Source organism: Quercus lobata, chromosome 12 (assembly GCF_001633185.2).
Source record: "Quercus lobata isolate SW786 chromosome 12, ValleyOak3.0 Primary Assembly, whole genome shotgun sequence".
Classification (NCBI taxonomy): domain Eukaryota; kingdom Viridiplantae; phylum Streptophyta; class Magnoliopsida; order Fagales; family Fagaceae; genus Quercus; species Quercus lobata.
In genome coordinates, this window is record NC_044915.1 from 16,803,923 (window position 1) to 16,825,648 (window position 21,726).

General features: G+C 34.5%; 1 non-coding gene across 1 annotated transcript; it reads right to left on the reverse strand.

The window, feature by feature from the left end:
* Nucleotides 1–20,291: 20,291 nt before the first annotated feature.
* On the reverse strand, nucleotides 20,292–20,372 carry TRNAL-AAG. Its single transcript has one exon. It is a non-coding gene; the product is annotated as a tRNA-Leu (tRNA).
* Nucleotides 20,373–21,726: the final 1,354 nt, after the last annotated feature.

Sequence of the window (21,726 nt, forward strand, 5' to 3'; positions counted from 1 at the left end):
GGATTCTTGCATCAAGAAAATGGAAACCTACCTTTCTGCCAAACGGTTTGATGATGAGCGCATTCTGCCATGGTGCTCTCATTCGTGATTTTTCCTCTTTCGAGAAGAGGATCCTAGTGCTGCCATCACCAGGATTATCATCTTCTGTGTCCGATTCAACATCCTCATGCATCGTATCCCCAAATCCAAAAGCTTGTTTGAAAGCCCCTGGGATCGCCCCAATCAACTTGTCCTTATAACTTCCTTGTCTTGTGGCTGATGTATCTTCATTTCCCTCCCCTACACAATGGTTATCCTTGAATTTCTTTGTACTGCGCGCCAGGGTGTCTTCCTCTTCCTCTGAGCGTTTCTGTCTTTCTCTAACTCTCTCCATATACGTTGTCTTTTCGTGCTATCTTTACATGGCAACAAAGGTTGGTATCTAATTTTGACTTAAGGAGGCTATAATTACGAAGTATCATTTTACACTTCAACTACATTATATCTCTTCCTTTAACAATTCAACATTAAAATAACCTAAAATAATATCAAACTTTTATTAAAAAAAAAAAAAAAAAAAAAAAAAAAAAAACAACAACAACAACAACAACAAAACTCGGACACAAAGTATAGAGCACCTGACGTTAAAAAAAGGAAAAAAAAAAAAAAAATTTGAACCACAAAAATGAGACTTCTGACACGTGAGATAAGAGAGAAAAGGAAAAAAAAAAAAAAAAATGTAGTGTTAATGGGCACGGCAAATGCCCCTTCAGAAACTACTTTATGCCAATAAAATTAACTTTTTGTCAAATTTTTTTGACTAATTTTATAGATTGTAAAGCCAATAAAGTAAATTTTTTGAATTTCATTTGTCACTTCAGTTTTATTTTCAATTATTTCATCAATTTATACTAATTTTTTATTAGGTGAATCCCACAATAAATTATTCTTAATAGACACTTTACGATATCAGTTACACTTCTATTTAAAAGTGTATTATGGCAAATGCTAATTTTTTTTTAGCATTTGAAAGATTTAGGGGCCGTTTAGTAATATTATTCTAGTAACATTGTTTAAGTTCTGTGAAAATATTGTGGAAATACATGTTATGTTGTTTAAACAACAAAAACTGTTGTTTAAACAACACAACCAAGCAGGCCCTGCTGTAAGGGTGTTTTTGATGTTTGGTGTGCTAAATGCTAAAAATTTAGCATTTAACACACCTGATACTAGTACTTAAGAACATTAGCATCAAGTAAAAAAAAAAAAAAAATGTAATTTTGACATATAAAAAAGTTGATTTTTTCTATTTTAACACATCATTTTGCAATACACTCTACATCACATGTTCTATTCTTTTATCATTTTATTTAATATTCTTTCTTTATTATTTTTAATTAATTTTTTATTCTTGCTTTATTAGATGGGTTCAGTCAATATTCAAGGGGTGAGATAATGAATATGACGAAGAGAGAGAGAGAGGTAAAGATATATTACTAAAGAAAAGAGAAAATTGATTAAAAAATACACAAAAAAATATAACATATGATATATAGTGCCATAGATAGAACTGTACTATAGAAAATGCCAAATATTTTTGGTATTTAACAGGTCTCATGAGGGTTGGTTTTTAGTGTTTGGTGTGTTGAATGCTAAAAATTTGGCACATGTGATACAACGTTCTAAGCAAAGTTCACAATCATAGTGGTATGTGACAAATTATGAGTAATGCTAGGGACATATAAAATGGTACAATTTATGCTACAACTTGTCCATGTGGTGAGTTGTGAGTAGTAGAGATGTGATGGTGGGTCCGAGAAGTGTGAATGCATTTGGTAGGCTTCAACTATTTCATAAACTAGCTTATAACCCAATGGATATACTTAAAGATATGCAATAAAATGCATAATATAATTTATATATATATATATAATTTATTTATATATATATATAATTTAAATACTATTGATTGTCTTTTTTATATTTTGTTAACTCTTTAAAAAAATTTGTAAGGATATTATTATGTATAAAATATAAATTGTCCATGTTTTTTTTTTTAAATTATTGTGAAGCACTTTTTTTTTTTAATAATTCATTTATTCTAGACTCTTTGATTTTTGTACTTAATAACCTATTTAGATGAATATTTATGATGTGATTCCACATTTGATTCTAAAATTAAGAAATAAAACTCTTTATAAATAAATAATTTAGGACACATGGCAAAAAATTGGAACTCTAATTTGAGTTTCTCTGAGTTTCACCTATTATATACAATATATAAGTACTTTTTTTTTTTTTTTTTGAGAAGAAATATATAAGTACTTGAATTGATTGTTAATGTCTACATTAGTTGGTGAGTTTAAGGTAGTAAATCTGGCAGCACACATATCACTACCAACGATGTATCATAATCTCCAAGAGCTATGCTAGTGCCACATAAAGTGCCACAACTTACCCATGTGACGAGTTGTGAATGGTAAAAAAGTGTCCTCACATGGACCCATCATCACCCCTTTACCATTCACAACTCTCTACATGGGCGAATTGTGATATAAATTGTGGCAGAAGCATAACTCAATTTCCAAACGTGCATGATGCAAACTTTTAGCTTTAGGCCGTTAATTTAGGTAGGAAAATCATAATATACGGAGAAGTATAACTAACCTAATGGACTCTCAGCCGTAGATCTGGTGGACTTGTCAAATTATATAGGAATTTCTATGCATGATTTATCTCATCTAACATCATAATATTCGTACCCTATTTTATTTCTGTGCAATACACAAATTGTGTTTTATTAAGATTTAAGAATTAAGACAAGCATCCATAAAATAAAATAAAAATTAAGACAACCAAATTTGACTGCTTCATTGCTTTCCCTATTAGAATTGGTCAATACTCAAAAGGGCTTGCAAAAAGCGTGTAGTTGTAGCAACTAGCTGCTAGCGAACCAGGTTTTGGTTTACCGATCCACCACCGTTGGATGAGTGCCTGAAAGTGCATAACCCATTAAGTGGTAGGTGGGTCAACCATGTGAGTGTCAACTGTCAAGTAGTTAGAACTTAGAACTCAGAATATTATAAACTCTCTTCTTTTTTTTCTTTTCTTTTTTTTTTTTTCTTTTTTTCTTTTTTCTTTTAACTGTAAATTGAATACCCTGCATTTATATTAGTGAGTGTTGTGTTTTATTGGACTGCATATGTGAGTGTAGTTGATAACTTAATAGTACTTCCAAGTTCCAACAGTGACAAAGCAGATGTGACCATGATTTATGAATAAACATATGATGGTAACTAATAACTATTGGTATTTTCGCACATGATTATCGTGGGAGGAGATCCCAAAACTTGTTTTGATACTTTGAATTCTAGCTTATCTAATGTCGAGTGGTCTATTTCTAGTTTTCTACACTGTCGAGCAAGCAAAACTGCAGAGCTTGATCATAATTTTGATTCATGTGCATTTAGTTGGGTTCGAAGGGATGTAAATTGTGTTGTTGATTCTCTTTGTTAAGGCTGTAGTTTGTTTCTGGTGAAAAACATATATGGAAAAAGGACAAGAACAAAAATGTCAGGGAAACCTCAAATTTTGGCTCCTAAGATTTTAGATATGGTCACATGCAAAAATTTCCTCTTAAGAGAAAGGTCTTCCCATTGGATTCAATGAGATTTTACTTGTCAAAACTTAAGTATTAGATATTTTGCTTGTGAGATCTTGATAACCACCTAACTAGCAACCACGTGAGAGTTTCTATCAACTTGTTTAGACTTTAGAAGGGAGATTGGATTCGTTTGGTATATGTATTTAAATACATGTTTTCAGTTTTTAAATAACATTAAACGAATTTTCACACACTTTTTCAACTACACGTATTTTCAAAAAAATTGAAAATTATTATTTAAATACACATACCAAATGAGTTTAAGTAATCTTTATAATTAAAAAAAAAAAAAAACGTATTGTTATGTTTCTACTCTTTTAGTATTTTTTTTTCAATAAACAACACTTTTGGTTCTTTAAATTGGTTTCGCTTTTTCAATATGTTGATTTCTTAAAGTTTCAAAAGTAGCAATCAAATATTTTTTAAAAATAATTGAATTTTATTCTTAAAGTTTTTTCTATTTTCCAATTTGGTTGTTAAAGTTTCAAAAGTTTAGAAAATAATTGCTTCTATTTTCTTCCTTTTTATATATTCCTAACATTTTCTCATTAGATAAATATAAAATAGAGAGTCATTTAGTAGATTCAGATTCCTACAATGGAAAATATTTATGCCATCATTTTATTCCACGTCAATGTCATGTCAATTTGTGACACTTGTACTCCACTTGAACTTAGGTCCGGCAGGGGCAGATTTGGGACGACATCAAAGTATGTATAACAATAAATGACATTATAAAAAACAACGTTTTAAGGCTAAATAACACACACGTCTTTTTTTTTTTTTTTAACAAAAAAAAAAACATAAAATATTTATCTACACACTATACATAATTAAAAATAAAAAAGAAAAAAGAAAAAAGGAACAAGTCTGGTGCAGTTCTGAAGAAAAAATTCTCATTCTCACCCGATTTAGATGGGTCGAATTGTGCACTCCTGAGGACAAGTTCAAATTTTCATCATCACAAAAATTATTGGCATGTAATTCTTAAGTCACATAGACATTTTTTAAAATATTTTTTTATCATTATAAATGTATCCTATCACAAGACAATTTCGAAATTAGGGTGTTGACCAAATTGAATCATTTATCCTACTAAACCTAAATATTTGATTGCTACTTTTATAATTTAAGCAACATATGTGAAAACATGACAAACTTTAGGAGTAAAAGTAGTGTTTGGGCAAATTGCATCTTTCTTCCTCGCTAGTTGTAAGATTAAAATACAAATTACACTCTTGAAATTTATGATCATTTTGATTCTGCTATCTTCTAACATTTAAAAAATTGGATCCACTTCCCTAACGTTAGAGGTTTGGTTTGATTGCTAATCCCTCTGTTAATGGCTAGCTAGTCTATCTTAAATATATAATAAGACAATGACATGTAAAATTATGAGGTCTCAAAAGTTTATATAGTAAAATATTATAATGCCGACAACAACAAAAAGCCAAATGTTTTTTATTTTATATATATTATATAGATAGATTAAATATGTGTATCCTTATAACTTACATAATTCCAAAAAATTGGGAATTTTTTCTTCTACTAACACTTCAATTCTGTTACTCTTGCATTAACTTTGTTTTTGTAATTAAGGACTAAATTCACGATGTAATCTTATAACTTACCTAATACCAAAATTTGGAATTTCTTCCCCTATAACACTCCAATTATGTGACTCTTACAACGTTGCTTTCAGAAGGACTAGATTCAAGATTCCTCTTTTTCAACTATGTTCAAGTCACGAAAACGTTAAAATTAGCAAAGTATAAGCCTATGATGGCATGCCATTGTTGATCATAAAATATTGACAGATTGACTTCCTCCTCTGAGAACTAAAAAAATTGGGTAGGGAGGATTTTTAGACTTACGGAATTGTTTCACATTTGCAGTTCAGACTTGTCATTCAGAACTTAGAGCAATGACTTTGACGCAAATCCTAGGCGGCTGACTTAGTTGGTAAAACACGGAGAGTCTCCAAGTCCAAACTTGCAAGCATGATGCACAGTGTGAAAATCTAATTATACTATTTGCTGCCATCTTTTAAATAAGCACAATATTCTATGGTTATTATTTTTTAGACAAACGATCGAGTTGTTAATTTTTCTTAAATCTTAATCATACACTTGGTTTTTTTTTACTTCAAGTTGTTGCCTATGGTTTTTATTGGCCTTTTCTTATATCTATATATTTATTTTTTCTTATCCCAATTAAGGTAAATTGTGCCATCAAGAGTTTTGTAATTTAGTGGCATTATTTATTTCTATTTATAACCATTCATTCCCCATTCAATTGTTGCAACTTAGTGGCATTATTTGTACCATCAAGGTGTATATAATTGTCTCTATTACATTCACTCTATGAACAAACCTCTTTTATTAGTGTGAAATGTGGATCCAATAGGTGTACAAGTCTACAAGATCCACATGTTGGAAGTGGCCCGGTACATAAAGAGGATGTCCAAACTAATTGCTGCAACTAAAGACTCGGGTAGGAATTAATTAGGAGGTACTTGACTATTCTTGTTATTTAATATTTGTTATCAAAGTCAATTGTTAGATTCCCATTTCTAGTCCTTTTTCTCAATACATGAAAGCACCTATTTTTAACCAAATGAATGAACAAAGTTTTTGGATATTTTCTTGAGAAAAGTATCAAATTACGTAATTTCATATGAAGGCAACATGTAAATCACATCTTACGTACTCGAGTGAGAAAAAAGTTAAGGCCATCTGACTTTTATTTATAAAATGAATTGCTCTTTTTTTTTTAATACGAAAAAAAAATTGTTTCTTCTGGTATTACCTAATAATGCTTCAAGTATGAGACTTGAAAACTTGGCCTTCGCATGAGTGTGATATAGTACTGATATGACGCTTGAAGGGTAAACAAAGGAGGCTTGTATCGAGGGTGACTTATTCGTTTCATCAATCTTTTGCTAAGCACACCCAATTTGAGTTGACTTTAAGAGATTAGAGAAATAATTTTGGTTGTGCTCTCTCTAGTATAACCACAATGAATGAAATGATTCATAGGGCCTGTAACCCAACTACCCAAGATAATAAATAATCTACTTTCAATTATTTTGGCCTCCAAAATCTGACTAGATAGGCAATTTTACAAGTAGGTTTAAGATAGAAGATTGGTAATTAAGGTCTTAATGGAAGCACGAAAATAATAGAATTTGCATGACGACAAAGTTATCCGTGCTACAATTCAGCTTGAAATTAGCTGCAAGATTTCAAGTTTCAACGTTTAGACAAACCCAAACCCAAACCCAAAGCACATCATTATTAAATTTTACTAATATTTTATGAAAAATAATAATGGGTATCGTAGCGATGCTTTATTATGAGATTTACTTAATAAAAAAAATTGGTATGAATTAATGATAGAATTGAAAATATTACTGAAATGATAAATAAAATTAGAAAAAGTTAGCTGTATAAAACAAAATGATTTGATATAAAGGGTCATGCTAACGAGTGCCCTCAGGGCACTCGTTAATAATCTATTTTAGAAAAGTTTTGATACCACTTTTATGAGAAATGAAAAAAACTAAGGGTGTGCATGGGTCGGGTTGAGGGGATTTTTTGACCCAACCCACCATGGTGGGTCAAAAAAAATTCAACCCAACCCAACCCATCACATAAGTCTAACCCAATCCAACCCAACCCACATGGGTCGAGTTGAGTTGGGTTGAACCCATGAGTTTGACAATTTTTTATTATTATTATTATTAAATTGAGTAGAAAAAAAATATTAATATATTAAAAAAACCTAAAGATTAGTATCAATGTAACTCCTTAAAGGCAAACAACACTAATGACTAAACAACAATAGTAATTTATTAGGATTTGTGTTAACTAATTGGCTTTTATATAGGATAGGAAGAACTGATTATTTAAAAAAATTTATTAATTATATAATATATATTATATATATTAAATTAGTATTAGTAGGAGAAACTGAGGAAATGTTGCTCTACAGCTGGTTTTTTTTTTTAAATTATTAAATATATAATATATATTTAATATATATATATATATATATATTTATATAAAAGTGCCCTACAATTGACTTAAAAAAAAAATATTAAATATAAAATATATTTTAAATATATATTAAATATGGATGGGTCGGGTCGGGTTTGACGGGTTTGTAATTTTATGACCCAAATCCAACCCGACCCGCCATAAAAAATTTTTTGTAACCCAACCCAACCCATTAAGCCTTAAAAACCGACCCAACCCGGTGGGTCGGGTTGGGTTGGGTCGGGTTTGGCGGGTCGGTGGGTTTTCTGCACACCCCTAAAAAAAATTGTCAAAATATTAATTACTTTTTTTTTTCATTTTCCATAAATTTTTTTTTAAATGAATTATTAATCAATACCCTAAAAGCACTCGTTAGCATTTCTTATAAAATAAAACTATACCATATATTTTAGTGCCATACCATTAAAACTCAACAAAGCTTCCACTATAATTGACCAAAATTCTTTCCAATCGAGTGGTCAAGTTTGTGGAAAAAGCAGAGGAGACGATTTTCTTTTTCCTTTTTTCTGTAGCCGACAGTCGACTTGACGAACAAATCCACCAAAAAATTTTAAATTTTAATATTCGTGTCGAACATAACGCGTGTCAACAATAACAAATAAAAATCAGTTTATCCACTATTCGGTGATTCTATAATCTATATCGACAATAATAACACTAACCTTTTTTTTTTATTTTTTTTTATGAAAATCATAATAATAGGACTTAATATAAGCAATATTGGAAAAGTGTTAATCAGTAATGAATTCGATATTCATAAAAAATAAAAGTAACAAGTTTAAATGCTAGATCTAATGTCTGTCTATTTTTTTTTTCTTTTTTCTGAATAGATCTATTGTCTGTCTAAGCAAGCATAAGTAAGATTTGTCAGGAAAATAAAGTCTAGGTGTAAAATAAATAAAAAAATATGGGTTTAATCCATCGTATTATTGATTCAAGGAATTTTAGTGTGTCAGGTTTTTTTTTTGAGAAAATTTTAGTCTTAGTTGATAAGTAATTTTTAGATATTGTTTTTGTTTTTAGAAAATTTTTTAGGTATTGTTAAAACATAAAGAATAATACTTATTTCTCTTATATTTATTGTAGGGTCTACTCATTAAATTTACCATAGAATTTATCATGAATATAAAAGGAATATCATTTCTTCAAAAAAAGATTTAGTCAAAAAAATGAGAAATCATTTTTCTTTTTACTAAAAAAATACGTAAGAAGATGAAAAAAAAAAAAAAAAAAACAATAAAGTAGTAAAGTATTAATTTAATTTCCCCCCACCTACCCGGAAATGGCCTATTACGTTGTTACGTATCCACACAGTCCTTTCACATGGTGATTTGCATTATGCGATGTGCCACTCCTGGTCAAACATACACTGTTTGGATTCATCCATATGTCCAAGTCTGCCTGCCCATGCGACACGAGTGACAGGTGTCCTGAACACATTAAAAATATGCTACTCAAAAGAAAAAAAAAAAATTAAAAAAAGGCAACAAACGTGTCATGTTAAAATGTGTTTAGATATTGCTTATTTTGTTGAAATTAAAAAATTATTGTTGAAAGTACTATAAATAAAGGTAAAAGTTAGTTGAAATAGTACCGTTGAACTCATGAATAGTACCAAAAAGTACAATAAAACCCATAAATAATAGCAAAAATAAACTAAATAGTAAAATAATTTTAATTTTTCATCCGTATACAAAAGCACATTAAATTAATAATTTTATTTTTTTGAGAATCCACTAAATTAATTAATAATAAATGGGAAAGATTTAGCTACTACAACTTAAAAATCATTGTTCCATAAATAAAATTAAAAATTAAAAATCATTGAACCACGATATAAAAAATAAAAAATAAAAACTTTAAAATTGTCTCTAAGATTTTTCTTATGCATTTATTATCAGCCAAATTTTTTTTATTATCAGCCAAAATTTAGAATAGACATTTCAACTAAAAAATTATGGCAACTAAAAAATTATGGCAAATGTTAAAGTTGTACAAAAGTGGGTTCCATTTAATAAAAAAATAAATAAATGAAAAGGACATAAAATTAGTCCTTTTGGTTATTTTAATATTTTTTTTATCTACAAAATTAACCCCATACTGAAAAATATGACATAAATCTGTAGAAAAAGACAAAAAAATTGTACAAAAAAAAGTCAAAAGTTGCTATTAGACAACATTTTAACCTAAATTTTTTAATAGATAAAATTTGGTAACATACTTAATTGTAACCTAAAACTATAACTTTACTTAATATCCCTTTTACTGTATATGAATTTTGATAAATCCACAATTGGATTATATTTTCTTCTTATATCTTTCATACTTACAAAATTTTTAGAAGATCAAAGATTAATAGTTATGTCATCAATTAAATATTTAAATTTCAAGTTTTTGTAATCTAAAATTATGCATAAAAAATAAGTCAATGAATCAAATAGTAAATGTAAGGACACGATTCCTGCGCGGCCCAGTGACATTTTTGGGTTCACGCGGGAGAGATCCCTCACAATACGATTTGTAGAGAGTGGGCTTGAAAAGCTTGGGCTTGGTCACGGGGCGATGGTCCGGTCTGGATTTCAGAAAGGTCCCTGTGGAAAATGGACTGGGCCTAAACGTTTAAAGCCCCGCCATGCTGCCACTTCTGAGAATGGGCTCCTCGGACTTGATCCGAGGACCCTTGTGATCCTTTCCGGCTGTCCAACGGAGGACCTTCTCTGTTCTGTGCATGGATCGTTCCAGCGATCTTATTCATGAAGTCCTTCTTCTTTTTCTCTCCCCACTCTAGATTCACTTACTTCTCCTTTTATAATAGCGTGCATTCGATGTCCTTCGTCCACGTGTAGGGTCAGTCTTTACAAATACTGACATTGGTCCCATCAGTCTAATCCCGGAATTGTTGGGGATGACTTGATAAAACTGCAGAGTACGGTTCTGTCAGGCATTGGGTCTTATCTAGAAGGGTATTTAGGGTAATCGCCCCAAGGTATTTTGGATTTCCTTACGAATTTATCCCTTTATTCTGGGCGGATTATGGGCTTGCCGAGGACTAGACTGTCCTCGGCTGCCTCCCAAAATTGGTCTGTGCTCTGCGTCATGGAGCTTGGGCCACAGTTCTCCTCGGATTGGGCCCTCGGACTCTCTAAGGGCAAATGGGCCTGGTCCACGAATTGTTGGGCCCCACAATAGCCCCTCAAAACCCTTCTATCCAAATTCCGGATTGGAAAGGAGGGTTTTGGCAAACCCGGGCCCTTAATATGGCCCATTTAGCTTGATCCCGCATTTATATGAGCGGTTTCCCAGGAAGTTAGGCGGTTTTTGAGGGATTCCTTTTAATCCGCTCGGAATCTGCTCCTGCCGCTTGGACGTCCCAGACGCGCCCTTAATGAATTCCCTTAACGAGGCTCATTTATATCCGGCGGCTCATTTGATAAGGTGGAGAAGTGGAACGGACGCCTCTTTTTTCTTCAGATTCTTTGGGAAGGTTGAATGCATTTAATGCCATCCGTTCTGCTCTTCCTATAAGAAGGCAAGCAGGAGGCCATCACTTTCGTACTAACTCCCTTCTATTCTTCTGAGATCGCAACAAATGATGAAGAAATCATGCCCTTCCTCCAGACACCATATTTTGATAAAGCTTGAAATGGCTCAATCAGGGCAAGGGTGGCGCAGACTTAAGATCCGTCCCGCCTCTCTTTTAGCCAAAATCCGAAGCAGGGGCTCACCACGCCGAACTCTTGGCGTGACTGAGTCGAGAATACCCAATATCAGCACCACCCGGCTCCTCACGAGCGTACCTAATATGGCACCAACGTGTTAGGAGTCAGGGCTGAGGCAGGGGCTAAGTGCTTCTGCTTCTCCCTCTTTTGCTCCTTGGTGCCCTCCTCCATCTTCCTCTTATAGTCTTCCCAGCACCAGTTCCGCCTTGGTGCCTTCTCTTTTCCCTCTTTTGCTCATTTTCTTTCTTTTCATCTCTTCTCTCTTCTTCTCTTCCTTCTTTACTCATGTCCTCCATCTTCCTCATCCATCTCCTCCATCTTCTTCATTGATTTCTTCCTTACTATTTCCTTCTCCTTCAATTCTTCTTCCTTCTCCTTCGATTCCTTTCCCTTGTTCTTCATCCTTTTCCGAAGAAAGTTCTTATCATGATATGAGCAATATTGATGCAGAGACTGAAGAGACCTTGAAGATGAGTTTAAAAGAAGCCTGACTGCTTACTTCTCTGTACTGCGAATGTTATCGTTGCTTCAGCAGTCCTCCTTTTGTATAGGCTTGTTTAAGCCCTTTTTTGTACATTGTAATAATCTCTTATATTAATAAAAGTGTTTATTATTTCATTTTACATATTCCGTTTATGTTTTTGTATATTGGTAAATGCTGCTCGGCTCAATGAGAAAGTGTCTAAACCGATGACAACTAAGACCAAAATACTTGATAATAAAAAGATGTTGCCATAACTCTAATATAAGTGTTTGGCCCAATAAGGCCGACCAGTGAAAAGTAATGATTACCCATGCTGGCCGAGGAGAGAACTGGAGGCTTGATGCCGTGTTTGGGTCCGAGGACCATACAAGGCCTTGATTCCATCCAAAACTCGTAATAATAATAATTTTTATACTTGGTTTCCCCATAGGCTTGAGTCCGAGGACCATGCAAGGCCTTGGTTCAGTCCATAACTTGTAATAATAATAGTTTTATACTTGGTTTCCCCATAGGCTTGAGTCCGAGGACCATGCAAGGCCTTGGTTCAGTCCATAACTTGTAATAATAATAGTTTTTATACTTGGTTTCCCCATAGGCTTGAGTCCGAGGACCATGCAAGGCCTTGGTTCAGTCCATAACTTGTAATAATAATAGTTTTTATACTTGGTTTCCCCATAGGCTTGAGTCCGTGGATCATGCAAGGCCTTGATTCTGTTTTATTCCCTCTCCTTAGGTATCCCGTACGCGGCCGGGCAGGAGGTTGTCCTCGGCATTAGTTATTACCCGGCGTGGGCCGTAGTCCGTGGGCCATCATGTAGCAAGGGCATGGGCCGCGAATTTACTAGGCCCACAGATCAGGAGATATTTCCATAGTCTTTGGCCACGCGGTACTTTTGGGTGTCCCGATGTTCGAGGTGCACCTCTACGAGGCTCCTTTAGTCTTGTCGTTGCAGAGGTCTGTTGGAAGTCGAGCTGGAAACGTTTTGTCTGTAGCGTTCCTTGGGAAGCTGCGCTAATTAAATGCCACCACCCTATATCCTCAAATAAATAAGAGAGCAAGTTTCTTTGCCTAGGCACCAGCTCCTTAGTCTCCTCCTTCAGCTTCCTCCCGCAGTAAGTCATGTTTGAGACGAGGGTCGGGGAAGAAAAACTCTCTCCGCCGCAAAGGTGCCACGTTCTCCTCAGGCTCAGAAGAGTGACATACGGGCAACGAAGGCATAGATTCAAAGACACATTCCCTTATGACAGAGGGGAGAGGGTGTTTCCCACGCTTTTAGTCAAAATCCGAAGCAGGCTCTGGCCATGCCAGATTTTTGGTATGTCCGAAGAAGGAATTTCCACCATCAGCACTGTCTACCTTGTAGCCGGCAAATTTCTGCGGGGGCCTCCCAACTTCCAGCTCCCTGCATCTTCTTTGTAGATGGTGTTAGCCTGAGGTCAGGTTCTTTTGCAGCCTGAGTTTCGGGCACGTGAAAGCGTTGAGGATGAAACGAAGTCTTGAGGCAGTAGCCAACCTCTCGTCTGTGCTACCTCCTCGGCCTTCTCTTGCTTCCTTGTAACTTTCCTTTCTATCATGTAGCAAGTTTTATCACAAGTTGATTTCAGCTTTTTGTTGTATGCTGTACTGTTTCTTTGTTTTAATAAAAAAGGAAATTTTGCCTACTTATTTTGAATACTACTCTTTTTGCAACATTATTTTGTGGAAGGGTGTGCTCCCTGTGTTTGTTTCTTCAATGATACTTAGAGCAGGAAGTTTTGAAACATAATCCAATCAATTCTAATGTACCAACACTACCAAACATTACGGCGATAATTCATAGCAAGTTTAACTCAAGAAACTAGCAAAGATAACAATTGAATATTCTGTGATAAGTACGAGAGTACCGTCCGAGGAGTTGACGGAGGGTAAAGAACTTAAATCGTTTCTCAGGTGACGTATTGCCCTACGTCGCATCGATTCCCTTGGTGCTGTAGATCTAAGAGCAGACTTACGAATCCCCGCAATTTGGGAACTGACCCCATGGCGAGTGGAGAGTTTTCCTCAGATGAATCCAAATTCTACGTAATGTGGTTTTTCCTTACGAGTAGTTGGTTTTCCCATAGGTTTGAGTCCGAGGACCATACAAGACCTTGGTTCTGTCCAAAACTTGTGATATTTATCTCTTGTACTTGGTTTCCCCATAGGTTTGAGTCCGTGGACCATGCAAGACCTTGGTTCTGTCCAAAGCTTTTGATCTCTTGTGCTTGGTTTCCCCATAGGTTTGAGTCCGAGGACCATGCAAGACCTTGGTTCTGTCCAAAGCTTATGAGATTTGTTTTTTGTGCTTGGTTTCCCCACAGGCCACAGGCTTGAGTCCGTGGACCGTGCAAGACCTTGGTTCTGTCCAAAGCTTTTGATCTCTTGTGCTTGGTTTCCCCATAGGTTTGAGTCCGAGGACCATGCAAGACCTTGGTTCTGTCCAAAGCTTGTGAGATTTGTTTTTTGTGCTTGTTTGTTTTTCAGATGTAAGCCCCTAGATCAGGGCGGGGAGAGCCGGCTTAAGGCCAAGAGCCCCTAGGGCTGCCTACGCCATGGGCGCTGCAAGGCGTAGCCCCTAGCAGAAGTTTATGTCGGAACAACAGCTGCACGTCAAAGGAGACGGAGGAAGCTCCGTGAATTTTTGCTTAGTAGAGAGTTGACTCCACCGCCACCTGCGCCAAGCGCGCATGCTTTCCCACAGACGGCGCCAATTGTAAGGACACGATTCCTGCACGGCCCAGTGACATTTTTGGGTTCACGCGGGAGAGATCCCTCACAATACGATTTGTAGAGAGTGGGCTTGAAAAGCTTGGGCTTGGTCACGGGGCGATGGTCCGGTCTGGATTTCAGAAAGGTCCCTGTGGAAAATGGACTGGGCCTAAACGTTTAAAGCCCCGCCATGCTGCCACTTCTGAGAATGGGCTCCTCGGACTTGATCCGAGGACCCTTGTGATCCTTTCCGGCTGTCCAACGGAGGACCTTCTCTGTTCTGTGCATGGATTGTTCCAGCGATCTTATTCATGAAGTCCTTCTTCTTTTTCTCTCCCCACTCTAGATTCACTTACTTCTCCTTTTATAATAGCGTGCATTCGATGTCCTTCGTCCACGTGTAGGGTCAGTCTTTACAAATACTGACATTGGTCCCATCAGTCTAATCCCGGAATTGTTGGGGATGACTTGATAAAGCTGCAGAGTACGGTTCTGTCAGGCATTGGGCCTTATCTAGAAGGGTATTTAGGGTAATCGCCCCAAGGTATTTTGGATTTCCTTACGAATTTATCCCTTTATTCTGGGCGGATTATGGGCTTGCCGAGGACTAGACTGTCCTCGGCTGCCTCCCAAAATTGGTCTGTGCTCTGCGTCATGGAACTTGGGCCACAGTTCTCCTCGGATTGGGCCCTCGGACTCTCTAAGGGCAAATGGGCCTGGTCCACGAATTGTTGGGCCCCACAGTAAATAACATCATTTTTTACATGAAATTTAACATGTGTGTTAAAAACATAAAAAACTTGCAATTCAACCGTTAGATTTACAAAAATTTTATTATTGTTAATTTTTTTTAGTAGGATCTTAAGGTACAACCCTAACTTTGTTATTTTTTAAATTATTTTGCTGCATTTTTAGCTAAATTTAATTTGGTCTTATTTTTTATCAAGGAAATGATTAGATGACTATCATTAAAAATAAATGTGTTCCAGATATTGATCCCGGACTCCATTCAATTTTTTTAAACCGGAGTCGAAGCTATGCTTTAATGCAAAACAAACACATTTGCACTCCATTGTCATCTCCGTCTAAAAAAAGGCTATCATTATTGGCATTGCCAAGTTATAACATTTGGTCCAATGGGGCTACAAGCTTTGCCTAACTTCTTGAGTTTTGAATGTATGTATAAATTTTAGAAATCCAGAGAAATAGCAAAACTAAAAGAATCCAACTACAATTATTTTAAGGGGTTACTTGAAAAAACGAGCAACCCCATTTATTTGTTAATTTTTTGACAGCTATAAAGCAAATAACATATTTTATTATGAGATCTATTTAATTATTTAAAAAGGTTTGTTTAATGCTTTTAAGTTTTAGGCCTTGTAAAAGTCAACAAAGCTTAACCCAAGACCGACGTTGTGGACTATTTCTATGATCTTTTTTCTATATCAAGGATTCAAGGTAGGAGATTTTCAAGGATTCTCCAAAACAAAAAAAAAATGATTCAAGGTAGGTAGGAGATTTTATTATTTTATTTGTTGGGATGTTAAAAGAATAAGTGTACTATGTTTATAAATGTTAATCCCAAATTTATCTCCTAAAATCGAAACCATGACTAATTTATAAGACAAATGATGTCCACAATATTTTTGCAATATTTTTATAATAGATCTTAGGTGGTAGATTGTTATTAGTTATTATTGTTGAGACAAAAAAATAATTTTAGTGTTAGGTTCAAATTTGAACCAATAAGAACTAAATACCTAAGATTTATTATGAAAATATTATAAAAATATTGTGAATGTAAAACATGTATAATACAAATTCAGGCTAGGAGTCTTGTTTTTAGTATAGATGGTTGAGATTTAAAGTTGTAAAAAGCAACTTTAAATTTCAATCATTAAGTGTGCATTTGGATTGAAATGAAAAATTAAAATTATTTCACTATTCAGCTTATTTTTGTTACTATTCATGAGTCTCATTGCACTTTTTGACATTATTCACGGGTTTCAATGTACTATTTCAACTAATTTTTACCTTTATCTATAGTACTTTCAGTAATAATTTTTTAGTTTCAGTAAAATAAATAGTATCCAAACATATTTTAAGTATAAAAAAAGAAAAAAAAATAAAGGTAAAAAAAAAAAAAAATGTGAAGGACTTGGGTGAATTGCACGGTGCAACTGCATTTAGCAATTGCACCGGATCCCAATCCCCCTCACCCCACTTGAGACAATTGAAAAAAGAGAAGAAAAGGTTAAACCATGATTAAGACTATCAATTCTTAAATCGGTATAGTACAACGCTTGGATCTTTGGTCAATATTGCTGCTATATAAATAGGCTCTGACAGCAAATGTTTGGATGGGACGTGATTCCTATATATTTCTGATGGGACATGATTGTTTTTTACCCTGAATAATTGATTTAGTGACAATGAAACACACGATGGGCCAGAGCCATGTCTAATCTAATGTTTAAAGACCTAGCAAGGACGAATAGATATGGGAATAGGCCCAAAGCTTTTACAGTCAAAAGCCCAATAGCAAACATTGTGAGTAGGGCTGTCCATCCAGATCCGGAACCCGACCCACCCGTCCCAACCGTCCGATCCGGCCCGATAACCGGCCGACCCGACGCCGGTGACGGATCGGCGGCGGGTCTCTACTTCCTGAACCCGAAAACGGCGGGTCGGTTGGCGGGTTTGAGGCTGAGAAACCGATATTTAACCGACCCGACCGTATCTGACCGGAAATCGCACCTTTTCTGTCCGATCAGTTGAGATCCGGCCTGAACTCGAAGGAAAATCGCCCATTTTTTGTCCGACTTCGAAGGCTTAGGCGAGATCTCGTCGAGATTAGGCCTGATCTCTTAGAGATAGGCCGAGAACTCATCGAGATCCGGCCATATCTCGCCGAGATCGGCTTGATCTCTTCGAGATCCGCCGAGATCTCGTCAAGGTCCGATCAGGTCTCGCCATATCCGGCGACTTTTGGCAAAATCCGGCAGATATTCACACAACCCGAAACCGACCGAGGACCGATCTGAACCCGGCGAAAATCCGACCACCCGAACCGACTCCGTTCACGGTCGGCGGCGGGTCTAAAAATGAAAAACCCGAAATGATCGGGTCGATTCCGGGTTGGGCACAAACCCGACCCGGACCGACCCGTGGACAGCCCTAATTGTGAGCTAATTAAAAAGCCGACAAATCTACAAAATCCCTCATTATATTTTTAAGTTAAATTATAGATTGCACCCTCCAACTTTACTTAAAATTTAATTTAACTCTATATTTTTATTTTAGTTTAATTCAGTCATCCAAATTTAACTTTGTACAATTTAATCCTCTCGTTTAGAATTGTGCCGTTATTGACTACAAAATGACACAGTTTTGATTTTTTTTTCTTTAATTAAAAAATATTAATTTAAAAAAAAAAAATATATATATATATATATATAATTAGAAATTTAAATTTTCCTCTAAAAAAATGCTATCCAATCCGCATCATTATTCGAAATGTCATATTCAAGCCGACACTCAAGCACTTCTTTGGGCTGTCAAATTAGCAAAATGCGAAGGTTGGCCCCATGTCATGTTTGAAGGAGATGCTAAAGGAATCTTTGATCCTCTCTCTTTTGGTAAAGCTTCCCCTGACTGGTCTATCAATGTTATATCTTCGGACATCTTGGAGCTTGCTGTGTTCTTTGACTCTTTTTCTTTTGTTTGGGTTAAAAGGTCCTGCAATGTTTTAGCCCATGCTACTGCTAAATTTGCTTTAAAGTCTTTATCTTCCTTTTTCTTTAATAAGGATAATCCTCCCCCCCGGCTCTTTCTGCCATCTGCAAGGATAATTATCCCTTTGTTTCTGTCTCTTAGATTAATATATTGCAGCTTATCACAAATCATATATACAAATATGGATAAAATTTATATGTATAAGTGTTGTTCCTTAGATTTCCTTCTTAAGATTCTGTCACGTAGCTACTAAACTAAAAAATACACTTCCATCCCATAAGAAAAATGCCATATAATAGGATCTTAAAAGGGAAACTTAAAAAACCAGTACTTAAGTACTGTACGTAAGTCTTATCTTACAAATATAGCATCAATAATTTTGAACCAATTATAGTTTCTTTCACTATTCTCAAATTTATTCACGGCAATATTTTTTTGCAAATATACGTGTGTTTCAAAAAGAAATGTCTAGAGTTCCAATCCCTCCACCCCAATTATTTAATTATAAAAAATAAAAATAAAAAACCCTTTCATCGTGCAGTACCATGGCCAGTGGCAACTATATTCTATTGTCATAAGCTTTCTCCATGCTAATCTTTAGAGCCACGACTCCTTTCTTCCTTTTATTTTTCTTCATTGAATGGAAGATTTTTTTTTTTTTTTGAGAAAATTGAATGGAAGATTTGTAACACGGCAAAGGACCCGAATACATTACACGTGATTACACAGAACATAGAAACTTAAAACAATAGCAAATAATGTGTAAATAAGATGTTATTCTCATGTCAAATACACTTGTGGTGCATAATCTCAAGAGAAATTTGGTAATTGGCATTATACTATCCAATAAAAGTAGAAAAGATCCCACTAGAATTTGATCCATGTAAATCTAGAATAGAGTAACTTTTTTAAGCTGCATAAATCTAATTAATTAGAAGCTAAGTAGGTACGGTTATTGAATCTACATATTATGAGAGAAAATATATATAATTGATGCATGAGATATTTTTTTAGATTTATAATTTCCTAGTGACATAGTTTCTTATGAGATGGTTTCACGAGATTTTTTTCTCTCTCATAACATGTGTAGGTCTCACATGTTATGAGAATGTGATTTCTTGATGAAACTGTTTCATGAGATACATTTTCCCCCTAAAGACACAATACCTTATATCCTTCCACAACATTTAGAAAGTTATAATAATAACAATAAGGGGTTGTGCACTTGTGATATTCCTTTAATTTATTACTCCATAAACTTTGATTGGTTATCATTACACTACAAAAAAATCGTCTTGTCCCAGCGTTTTTTTCCCAGCGTTTTTACAAACCGCCGTAATAGATAAGTCTGTACCAGCGCTTTTTGAAAACGCTGGTATAGGAAATCCTATTACGGCGGCTTTTTGAAAACGCTGCTAAGTTTAAAATTTTCATTTTAGTTCATTAACTTAATAACGTGAATACTTTAGACAAAAGTTCCCATAAACTCCCTTAAATGGCTTTTTTTTTTTTTTAACATTAAAAAATAATTTTAGAGATTATTTTATTAATTTATGCAAACAAAAAAGAATGAAAATTTAAAAACTTAAAAGATTAAAATGAGAATTGGTCAAAGTTAATAGAATAAAATGATAATTTTTAAATATAGTGGACTAAAACAAAAATTGATCAAAGAATTGATGGACTACAATAATAATTTTTGAACTTAATAATGAACTAAAAAGATAATTGATCAAAGTTATAAGAAGTAAATTGTAAAGTGTATTATTTTCTTAGAATATATTTAAGGCCACTCCATGTGTTTAATCTTCTAGATTAAAACCACTATAACCAGACACTGCAATAACAGTTTGTATTTCACATTAGACAACAGTACACTGAAGGAAGGAATATAAATATTAAAAAAAAAAAAGAAAAGGGATCGTGTTGAGAGTGGGATTTGAACCCACGCCCTTTCGGACCAGAACCTTAATCTGGCGCCTTAGACCAACTCGGCCATCTCAACCACGTTGAAAAGATATTTCGCATATTTAATAATATTTATTCTCCTATAGTTCTGTTACTGTCAAGATATTCCACATTTCTGCTGTGCCTATTGACTATTGTGTGAGCTTGAACTCGAACACATTCAAGTGTGTCTGACCTGTTTCTATCGAAAAAGAATATGTTAAGAGAACAATGAAAAGCAGGAATATATAGTGGTAACTGCCTTACCAATTAATTCAAATCTACTCTGAAGGACATGCATGCATGCAAAAAAGTGTTTCGAGCTAGCTATGGAAGATGAACATTATATTTGAAAATTATAATTTTTCTTTTTTAACTTTTCCTGGGGTTACAAGAACATTAGAACTATCATCTAAAAGTCCGAGCTTAATCAGCTAAAAATATCTAAAAGTCTGAACAATGGAGCTGAATTTTGAGATGAAGAGAACTAATGTTTGTACATGTAACTGTTCTCATACTTACGGATTGGTACAATTAAAATAGTAATTAATCTATTTCACTTCCACTCATCTTGTAAAACTAAAATACTTATCAATATATATTACTTATTCTATCTCTACAATGGAGGTATTTATAGTTCAAATCCCCTCATTTCTATTGCAACTATTGAATTAAAAAAAAAAAAAAAATTCACAGAGGTAAGTAACTAACTTTCAACAAATAAGCAACTAAATTTTAGTAAAAGTCTACATTTAAACATATATATTCTAAACTGGCTAATTTGGTATCTTACTTCTGACTTCTCAAACAAATCGACAGTCATATTTTGCATCAAACTATACCCAACCAATAAATACATACAAAAAAACAATCCTGTAAAACGTTAAAATTATAAACTAAATCATTTTTAACCTAATTAAGTTTGATATGAATTTACGAGCATAACAAACAATGATCCTCTTGTTACTAATGCATGCAAACTGCTAAAAGTAAAAGCTATCGTAGCGAAAAGCTAGCAGAAGACTTGTTGATCTGTCCATTTCATCATATCTTGAAATGGGAATATAGGGTGCATAATTTGGGGCTTATTGGAGTTCAAACTTCCAAATCAAGCAAGATTTTGTACAGTACTGAAGTGGAAAATTGTTCTGGGCCTTCTGGCCCTCCCTTGAACACAGCAATATAACTATATAAGCCTCCTCCATGATATTTAGGGCCTAAAACTTGTGGTCCAGTGGTTCAAGCTAACTGTTGAAGCATGAACTGGAGTCCTTGCTTCAAGATGCAACGAGTGATTCAATAATAATTTCAGCATTGAAAATTTTATTTTAAGAAAATGGAAATCGTGAAAGACTACCAATTCAGGCAATTCTTTTTCTCCAATGCTCAAATTCACATAACCTTATATCAAA